Source organism: Hippocampus comes, unplaced genomic scaffold (assembly GCF_001891065.2).
Source record: "Hippocampus comes isolate QL1 unplaced genomic scaffold, H_comes_QL1_v1.1 scaffold180, whole genome shotgun sequence".
Taxonomy (NCBI): domain Eukaryota; kingdom Metazoa; phylum Chordata; class Actinopteri; order Syngnathiformes; family Syngnathidae; genus Hippocampus; species Hippocampus comes.
Window position 1 is genome coordinate 669,230 of NW_017805076.1, and position 11,080 is coordinate 680,309.

Below are 11,080 nucleotides of genomic sequence, written 5' to 3' on the forward strand. Positions count from 1 at the left end.
AACCAAGTGTAGTCATCCGAAATGATGTCTACACAAAACCGTAGAGAGACTTCGGCGCAAGAAGGACCAACAGAATCAACATAGCCTGACTGCTGTGTTCAAAGCAAACTCGAGAAAAATGAAGTATGCAACCATGGCTTAAATCCACTATAGGCTGAGTACTAGTTTACCTTAGATGTGCACTTTATAATGTTATATTGCTCTGTTTTCATTCCATAAAAAGAGCTGTTAAAGCAGCTGTTGTGTGACAAAAATATTTTAAATATTTTTTTCACGGTTGTTGATGGACAGTAATATTGTGTGAGAGATTATGTGTGAATAATTGCTCCAAGTGAAAAATGTTCATGTAAAATTGAAAATCGAAATTGTTATTTCAGCAAATATTTGCATTTTGCACATAGAAAACGGACTCATGATTCCGTGTTGATGAGAGCATTAAAATGGGGAAAAATAGGACAAAAAAATAAAAAAGGAAATTCAGAAACGATAAAAAAATGCGTGAGTAATCACGATTAATTTTTTTGTGAATTTGAGTTAATTATGACCGTTGCATTTTTAATTAGATTAAATATTTTAATCGTTTGACAGCTCTAATATATATATACATATGCATGTGTGTGTGTGAGTGTGTAAAATCTCATGTTTGTAAAAAAAAGTCATGTGTCTCACTGAATAATGGACATTTTGATCAAAATGTCACAAAAATGGGCCAAAGATGTGTTGTTTTTGCTGTACTTTGGTCGGTGATTTTGATGAGTGTCAAGCTTTGAGAACTGCATGTGCGGAATAGTTCTTGGCTTTGTGGAATCTCAGCATGCAAGCTCCATCCATCCATCCATTTTCTGATCCGCTCAACCTCACAAGGGTCGCGGGGGGTGTTGGAGCCTACCCCAGCCGTCTCCGGGCAGTAGGCGGGGGACACCGTGACCCGGTTGCCAGCCAATCACAGAGCACATAGAGACAAACAACCATCCGCGCTCACACTCACACTCACACTTGGGGACAATTTAGAGTGTTCAATCAGCCTGCCGTGTATGGTTTTGGAATGTGGGAGGAAACCGGAGTACCCGGAGAAAACCCATGCAGGCACGGGGAGAGCATGCAAACTCCACACAGGGAGGCCGGCGCCGGAATCGAACCCCCCACCTCTGCACTGTGAGGTCGACGCGCTAACGAGTCGAACACCGGGTCGCCCTGAATGTTGGCTCATAAGTATAAGTAATAACTAAGCATAATATTGTGATAAGCCCTGTGTTCTTGAATTAGGAAACCGTTCATTCATTCATACTCATGACTATGCCTTATACACATTACGACCCCAGTAATTGTCAGTGACATAAATGCAATTAAAAAAAAAATGTTTACATTTTTTTATTTAGATATTTAAACCAATAAATGTCCTAAACTTCACTGGGTCAGTCAGTGAGGCCATGAGCTCACTGTTGCCTTTAGTACAGGGTACCCCCCCCCCCCGACCCCATTCACTAGCTTTCCATTTGCCTTGCCTTGATGTGCGTGACGAGCGCTGGTTCTGCCTAGAAAAAAAAAAAACTTGCTCTTTCGTTCCACATAATTAAGTGGTTTTCTTGAAGCATTCAGCAATTTTATTGGTCTCTGTTAATGTACACACACACACACACACACACACACACACACACACACACACACACACACACACACCAGCGCACAAACTTCAAGTTCAGGTTTCATTTTCTGCATTCTATGTCAAGTTTTATGCATGTCACATGAATAATAGCTTAATTTTGAGCACTAACCCTGCCCATGTGCACCAGGGGTGCTCAATACGTCGATCGCGAAGGTGAAAGAGGGGGAAAAAAAAATGTGTATCCATGCACTTGTTATTATTTATATATTTTTGTGTTTGTAGATACTGCACCCTCACTTTTCACAAAAAATATTTAAAAATTAAACCTTTAACCTACGGTGGTACGTGACCTGTATCAGCGCAAGTTGTTAGCGGTCAGCAGTCTGGAACTGCAGCTTGCGATCAGAGCTGTTAAGCTATATCTTTTATTATTATTCTCATTCAGTTTGTTTCATGTACAATTCACCGAGGGAAATGGCAAAGAATGGGAATCTGGAGGGCCGAGAGAAGCATTTGAAAACGGTACACGGGAGCTATAATAGTTCACAAATGTCCCATGCCTCCGTGTCAGGTCTCGATGAAGGTTAGACAGTGATTTCCTTTTCACAAACCCACAAACTCTTGTGCCTACTTAATTTTTCTGTTTCGTTCATCTTAGGGGCCGTTATGACTGTTGCTCATCATGGCATGCGTGTGTAAGTGTATGCGTGTGTGCGCGTGTGCGATAACGGGTCGATCATAGGAGGCTGGTTGATTGAAAAGTAGATCTTCGGTCAAAAAAGGTTGGACACCCCTGATGTAGAGTATGCAGAAACAGTTCTCAACAATTACAATTTCAGTTTTTATTACAAATATTTGACAGCCTTGTGTTGAACCTTTTAAAACCATAGGAGCAAAATATGAATTATTACAGACAGGAATTGTACAAGCTACAAGGCACAAAACTTAATGGGCTTACCACTTGTGGGAGGGGCCAAACAGGGCGGGTGCGCAGAAAACTGGGTGGCGCTCCAATTCACAGAAGGTGACTAATGTAATGTCATGTCATCTTTCTGAAGTAGCGAGCGTTCCCCCCAACTACATCCTTCCAGGGCTCACTGTCATTGCTCATGTGAGCACTGAAGTCCCCGGACAGATTGAGGGAGTAACCAGAGGGAGGCCGCAGTTCAATGATCAACGTGGTCGTCATCCAACATGCGGCTGCATATTTTGGACACCGAGGTAAAGAGAGAGTGGCAGAGCTGTCAACCAATCACCACGTGGGGTGTGTTTGCTCCAATGGTGGGGCAAGATTCTGTCGGACCTGGCAGAGCCAAACATGTTGTGACGGTCTGGTGGGAATGAGTCCCCTGTCAGAAAGAGTTTCAACTCCCACCTTCAGCAGAACGAGACGAGGCGGGGGGAAATTAAATCCAAGTGGAACATGTTCCCTGGTCCTCCAACAACGGTACTCCATTATTGAGCCGGCTGTAAGGTGGTCACTGCCTGTCGTGGCGGCAGCCACCAAACCTGTTTGCTGAACACAAGCTGAGGGGAGACCTCAATAGTCACAGTGAAAAGTCAGGACTCCATTGTAATACATAACAAGTAACATTACTGAAAAATTACAAGTATTTTATACTATATTAATATATTTTTAACATTATTGGAAATTTCTATGGACTGGCATACATCGTAACAGAAATTAATTGATTACCGGTTCCAGGTCAGTTTAGTGAGTAGGATTTTTGCTTCTGAATTTATTCAGAAGCATACTCCTTCAATTCGAATCGTAAATTATCACCCCAAAACAGTCCTTTATCTCACGTTTCTTTGAATAGGTTTGTGCAGAGAAAGCTTCATCTGTAATTTACTACATCATTTAAACTTAATCAGTTCATGTTTATTTTGCAGTGGTTGTTCTCATTTTTCATGCAAAGGTTTATGATCATTTTTTTAATCAGCTGAACATTTACATTGAAGAAATGTTCTTTCCAGACTGAAGAAAATGATTCCCTTGCTTGGAGTGCACCCTCTCTAGCTCCACCAAACTGTTTCATTAACTTCATTGCTTTAATTTGAAATTAAATATCTAATTGGGAATTCACTGCATTATCAATGGGTAAATGTATGTTTACAGGATGCGTGTGACCAGTGAATAAAGGAATGCTTTTAATTTCATTGTTCTCCGACGATTATTAGCGGGTGAAAGTCACATTAACCTTTCCATCGGCCCTGACATTTCCTTTCCTCCTAAATGGAGAATTAAAGACCATTGGAAAGTCATTAGTGAAATGTACTGCCTCTGTTGGCTGGCCAGCCATTTAAGAGTCTGTAAGACCTATTACAGTTAAGAATCTTGCGCCAAATAACTTTTAGTTGTTGAAAGAAGCACTAAAAATGAAAAACAAAACATGTCAGTATTTAAGAGTTTACTTTCTCATCCAATTAGTTCCAGAAACTGTTGTCTTTACACGCCACCACAACAGAGTGATGCGTGTTGCTCTGGGGGCTTTTTGTCCATATGATGAAAGAAGCACACATATGATGCTTCGGTGATCTTTTCAAATTAAGATTTTCAGCCTAACCCTGTTTCGTCATCCTTGTGGAAGATGCTGGAAATCGTGCTGATTATCACGACATTTTCTGCTCATCTGGGGTTCATGTTCAAAACATTGCTCATTGTCGCCACTGCTTCTGGTTGGTAACTGTCAACATGTTCCCACGCTGTGCAAGATATTTTAAAATGCTACAGGAGCTGGTGATCATTTCGAAAAGGAAACAAAAAAACGTTAAAATAAACGACTCCGGGAAACAAAAGCCGCTCTAACAAGTGGCTCACAGCTACTTGTTATTGTGCTTCAGGAAGTCACACCCATAATTTTTTTCAACATCAGAGACCTCAGCAACTGTAGCGTATTTGGACAGGTGTAATGTGAATTTGGACAGTGCGTGAGATCAAGTTCTGCCAGAAGTGACGTCATGTGGCCGAAAATGCAGCCTTTGGAAGATGTGGGCTGCGAATTTGGACACAGCCCCCATGTCATTGTTTAGGGATAAGATAAATTACTTCATCATGTTGTCAATATAACAATGTACTCTGGAGGGATAGTCTGACGTAATTTTTTTTTTAAATTTAAAAAACAAAAGTTTTTTACGCCAAAATCTGTAATATACATTGAACGTTACACCTTTGTGCGTGTGGAAGATTGATTGAAAGAAAGTGGGCAAGATTTACGTTTCACTTTTACTGTTTGCACTGTGATTTGTTGCCAAACCATCTCATTCCGATACAGAAAGGGAAAAACAGCACTGCATTAAAAACAAAAAAAACAAAAAAACAAAAAACACACTTTAAAAAATCAGTACAAATATGAACAGTGGACAATCTCTTTCCGGAAAATAGTCCTGTTAAAAAAAAAAAAAAAAAAACCATGACTGACCATCATGGTTTTGTTTGGTTTTCATGCTGGCAACCGTCAGTATGCTGGTCTTGCTAGTTGCTGGTGTCACCAGCTACTAGTAGCATGCTGGTTTTGCTGGTGCCACTAGTGAGAAAAGCCAACAGCAAAAGTACAACAAAAGCAGATGAGGTTCAAACAACCTTCAGTCATTGGGCAACCCGCTTTACCAACTGAGACACAGCCACCAAGCAAGACCAATCTGCTGTTGCTGCCCTGCTGGTAGCTGGTGACAACAGCAAGACCAGCACAAAAACACAACAAAACTGGGAGTACATGCAACGCTGAAAGAATTACAGTGCAGTTTTCCCACACCTGACGGTTGTGGCTTTTGGACCACAAATTCTCACCCACCCACACCCACAGTACAGCTCTCTTCTGAAACATTTATTTTTGTGCATGCAAACACTTTTTTCTTCTTTCTACTGCCCAATTTTGCTGCTGTAGACTGTAAATTTCCCCAGTGTGACAAATGAAGGATATCTTATCTTATCTTATCACAACAATTATCTTCACTTCCTGTAAGTGATGACAGAAAATTGGTTGAGCATTGGTTGAGCGAATACTTCATATAAGCGTTTTTTATCAAAAAAGACCTGAAAATTCGCCTGCGGAAAAAAAGTCTCATGGAAATGTATAGTATAGAAACATGCTTTACACATTATGACAACTTTTTCAAACAACTGATAATTTAGCAAACAACAGAAAATTGTACATAATTTTTTTTTCATGGATTGTAGCAAAGCATTTGGAACACGTTCATAGAAATGAGAAACTGTTTCTTTTTTTTTTTTTTTTGAATGTGCACAAGTGACACAGTGATGTGGACATTGAACAACTACTTATCAATTCTGATCTGATAAATGTACCAAAGCAACTGAGAAAAATTGTAATATCTGTTTGAAGTGTATTATTTTTCCGAACAGAAGCTGAGTCATTTTTATTTATAATTTGTTATCTAAGAAAGTTCTTTGTTCTGCATTTCAATGTAAAAGTTCAAAGTACTTGAGAATTGAAAGAAATTTTTCACTGAGAAAGGATATACTGAAATTATTTTTGCTCAAACATAAACCATATCAGTAGCAAAAAAACAATAACAACAACAACAACAAAGCGACTATTATTATTCGTGATAGTTTCTGGGAAAAGATATTGTCTGCAAAAAATGATCGTGACAGGCCTAGCTGTACGTATGTAACTTCTCCGTGGAGAAGCCATCAGGACAAGTTGGCGGAACTGGCTGTCCTTGAAAAACAAATCACTCCCAAGTGTGCAGAGCAAAAGAGTTGACGATTCCTGGTTTTAATATTATTTATTTATTGTTGAATTCTGATTTACAGTGTTTATTTTTCATGAGTCTATGTATTGCCCATATTGCCAGCATGGAATAAGTAACTAGCTCATGTAAAAAAACAATTCAAGCCCCCCGGCCCCATCATTGTTAGTCAAACTGCTGAGACACCTCTACTTCACCAGTGGTCTGTCTCTGCGCTGTTGTGGTGTCACGTGAGTAGGCTACTCAGTATGCACATATTCCACATCTCCACGTTAGAAAAATAAATTAACACAGATGTCCCACACCTGACACGCAGCTAAATGTAGTAAAAATTCAAAATAACCCAGTGTTGCGTAACTTTGAATCTCACAGACCTCAATGACATGTGCCCCTTATTGTTTTTATTTCACCAACCGCCACGCTGTGCCTGTGCGTCTGTGTGTCTGTTGTTTTTCTTTTTTTTACTTCATTTGGTTGCGTGCCGACTTGTACGGCGCCGGCGTGTGACGTTGAAAATACGTTCTCGACGCCGAGTGGCTGTCGTCGAAGCGAGACACCGACTGGGCCTATGTGGGTTGGCCTGAAATGCTGACGGAAACAGTGACGGACTAACTGATATTCTGCCAATGGTTCATGCTTAAGATTTGGAAAAAAAAGTTGAAGAAAAACACCCATTTTAAAAAACAGATAACACTTTTTGTGTGTGTGAGTCAAATTACCGGTAAATTGAAACAGTCCTGTCTTTCACCTGATGACATAATCCAACATGGTTGAAGAAAATCTATACTGTTTACAAAAAGTCCTAGCATACCATTACAAATTAGACACTGATGGCACAGCACTGTTTGAAGTTTTTTTTTTTTTTTTTCAAAAATGTTTTGCGCTGATAAGTGTGTACTTGGCTGAAGAAAAATCGCAGGGAAGAGAAAGGTTGAGAACCACTGTTCTCGCATACAGCAAGTACCCTTTGAAGAGTTTGATGCTGTCATTGTCATCGCAATATGTTAGCCTACCGACTAGAAGACACCCCGAACTCAGACCTTGCGTGTATTCAGTCCATTCAGAATTTGAACTTGACGAGACTTCAGCACGCCTGTGAGACCCTATTGAGCAGAAGTGGTACCATGAATGGATGGATGGATAACTAACACGGCCGACCAAAAAAGGAGAAAAGTTAGTTTTACTTTTATTTTATTGTCAGTCACTATTTAACATCACTTTAGTGTCCCAATAGTTTTGCTACATGCTAAAAGTAAATGAATTGGTTGTTATACAGTCTGTTAGCACTCTCTGCTGGTCAAAAGTTCAAAAAGCAGCTAAGCAGGAGAAAACTTCCATCGCGTGTCAGTTGGCTGAGAAGTTAGAGTTAACCTTGTTCGAGGTACCGAACCCAACCAACCTGTTCATATGCACATTCACCGAACCCTTCATTAGTGAAAAACAAAAATATGATTTTTTACAAATTCAAGACATAAAAAACGCATTTATTAAAAACAGAAAAAATGAATAAAATTTCAAGACATAAGTATGTTTTTTTACTTTTACGACGTACTATCACGACAGTCACACGTTGACGACTGAGTGAACGAAATTTCCCGCAGCACTGATTGGACAACCAATTTAATGTGATCAACTGCAGCCAGCGATGGCCAACCGGGCGTGTCATAACTAATTTTTATGTTGAATCAGGTGTGTCTTAACCTGCATGGCAGAGGCTCCATCGAACCCCTGAGACCGATTCACCAATCCCTAGGGTTCAATCAAACCCAGGTTAAGAACCACTGAGTTAGAGCAGTGTTTTTCAAACTTTTTTGAGCCAAGGCACACTCCTTTCATTGAAAAAATCTCGCGGCACACCACGAGCTGAAAATGTGAAAAAAACGCTTATTTGAACAATTAACGTGTTATATTGTTACTATAACCGTTTCTAACATTGAAGAATGACGTTATAACAGCTTGAATTGGAATCAAATGAACACAAAGAAAAAAGAATTTTATAGTCTTTCATATTTATTGTTTCACCGTCATCCTGCATTCCTGCGTCACAAATTCGCTTGTCTGTTGGCGAAAGAGACAATTGGCTATCTGTTGCTGCTCCTTAGCGGTATGAGGGGGTACTACACGATTACTTTCTGGGGGATAGACCGCACAGGCATACAAATTGGATATTTTCCCGCGACATACCTGACAATGTCTCGCTGCACACTAGTTTAAAAAACACTGAGTTTGAGTATTGAACTTCTATACGTTTGCACTGACGTTTTTTAGGCCGGAAGTGGAGATTTAATCACGTTGTGTGATTCTAAGTGATGCAAAACCAGGATTACCAAAACTGTGATGCAGTTCTATTGTATTCAGAGGGACAGTAGAAAATGAAAATACACAAAGACAAGACATGTAATGGAACCTGAAGTTACGACCCTAATTGATTCACTGAGCCTGTTTACAGCTGTTTGTAAATTGAGGTAGTGTTTCCAATCGAAATGAATGGAGATGCAATTAATCTACAATCTAAAAGCTACAAAACAAAGTTATACTTACCTTTCGTTTACCAGTGCATGGTTAAAAATGAACAAAAACAATGTAGAAATAAGTGAGGACATGCGATTATAAAGAAATAAAAAAGTATATATAACTATTGCTCATTAGTAAAAGCTCACTCCTCTGAGCCTTCAATTAGGTTACAGGCCACTGGGCTGGCGAACTGGGCTTTTATCTAAATCGGGCATATTCAGATCGAGTCCACAAGGGCCAGTGTCCTGCCTGTTCATTATGTCTCCCTACTCCAACACAAATGATTCAAATTATCAGCTAATCAGCAAGCTCTGAAGTAGCCGGATGATCTTCCTGATCACACAGAACCTCTAAGGCAGTGGTGTCAAACATACGGCCCGCGGGCCGGAACCGGCCCCCAAGGAGGTTCGATCAGGCCCGCAGGATAATTTAAAAAATGAAAAAACTGCATAAAAGACACGGAATGGATATTTTTAATAATGTGCAATTCATGGGTTATCCGCTAGGGGCACACTGTTTTCTCTTTCGTTTGTAAAGTGTAGGCAGGGATTACATTTAGATTTTACATGCACATGGGTAGATGGTTTAAAAAAATCCTTTCTTTATAAATCTCATTTAATCTTAAAATGCATGACTATATTTTTCAATACCAATTACTTCTTAAAGTTGTGTGCCTTTGTACAATCAGTGGGATCAGTTGCAATGCATATATGTGAATGATAAAAGTAAATTGCACATTTGTCGAAGGAAATCTAAGGTGTTTCATGAAATGCTTGGTAAAAGATATGTTTATTAAATTTCAACATTTAATTCTTGTGCTTCACTATACCAAAACAAAGGAAAGACATGATATTTTGGTTATTTATAGCAGAGTATGGTACAATTTTAATGGTCCGGCCCACTTGACATCTACCAAGGCCGTATGCGGCCCACAATGTGAAATGAGTTTGACACCCCTTCTCTAAGGTGACATGGAAGAAAAATGGAAAAAAAAAACTTTGCATTCCCTTGCTCCCGTTTGACGGTAATCCATGTCACAAAACACATTCCTATTAATAACATTGATCAATTGGTGTATGTATTATGACCATCATGGAGATAAAAAAAAAATCTGACCAATTTAGTTAGTGTTGCATCAACAGAAACAAAAGAGTAACTTTAATGGTCAGTTATTTTATGAAATATGAAAACAGAACCATCAAAGGGAGCCCGATGAGATGGGATCGGCCATTTGGGTATGATGCTTCCTGAACGCCTCCCCCGTGAGGTGTTCTGGGCACATCCCCACAGGTAGGAGGCCCCCTGGAATGAGCCAGGACATGCTGGAGAGACTGTGGCTATCTCCAAATTCACTGGCTGGGTCCTCTGAAGGCCGCGTGATGTCACGTCCGGCGCGACTTGACCACATGTTGTCCAAATACATATTAAGCCTGTCCACGTTTCTAATGATTTATTTATTTTTAAATCAGATGTAATGGTCTAAAATGCAAACTTTAGAGGAATTTTGAAATACATTCAACACCAGATCTGAATACAGTATAAGTACTTTTATTGGATAGCTGGGGTGGTGTACTGTTGTGTGGAAACTGGTCTGGTCTTGCGATAACAAAAATTACATGTTCAATTCTTAAAATAAATAAATAAATACACAGAAATCAGATTTCAGATGTCTTGATTTTTAATGGAAACATAACCTCTGAATGAAAGTATTTTGGGTGGAGTCCTGGGTGTGTCCAGTGTCTAGTAAAAACTGGTTTGGTTAAGGGAAAACGAATACTGAATTTTTGGTTTTGAGGTTTTTCATTTTACATTATTTCAAATCCAAACAACTGATGTGTATGCGTTAGTTTTTAATTTGAGGGTGGGCAATGCCGCTCGCTGGCAAACGGATTACCGTCACGCACGGTACTATATTAACAATCACAGTGACAGCTGGCTTGACCACAGTGTTAAATATATATCAAAAGATGTCCTCCCCAAGATATTGGGGTTCCTATCTGTTTATATTTTTTGATTACAATCCTTTTCTTCTGCACTGCGACTCGTCATTTAAATAACCTTTATCAGATTTGGCTTCGTCGCAGACTTCCTGCATATTTTTTTTTGAGTGGTAAGTGCCGGTCTATACACTACGGAGCCCCTAAGGCACATATGTCAAAGTGCCGGCTCGCGGGCCAAATCCGGCCCGCGAGAATGTTTTCAGTGGCCCCTGGGATGATATTGATTTATTATTAGAACCGGCCC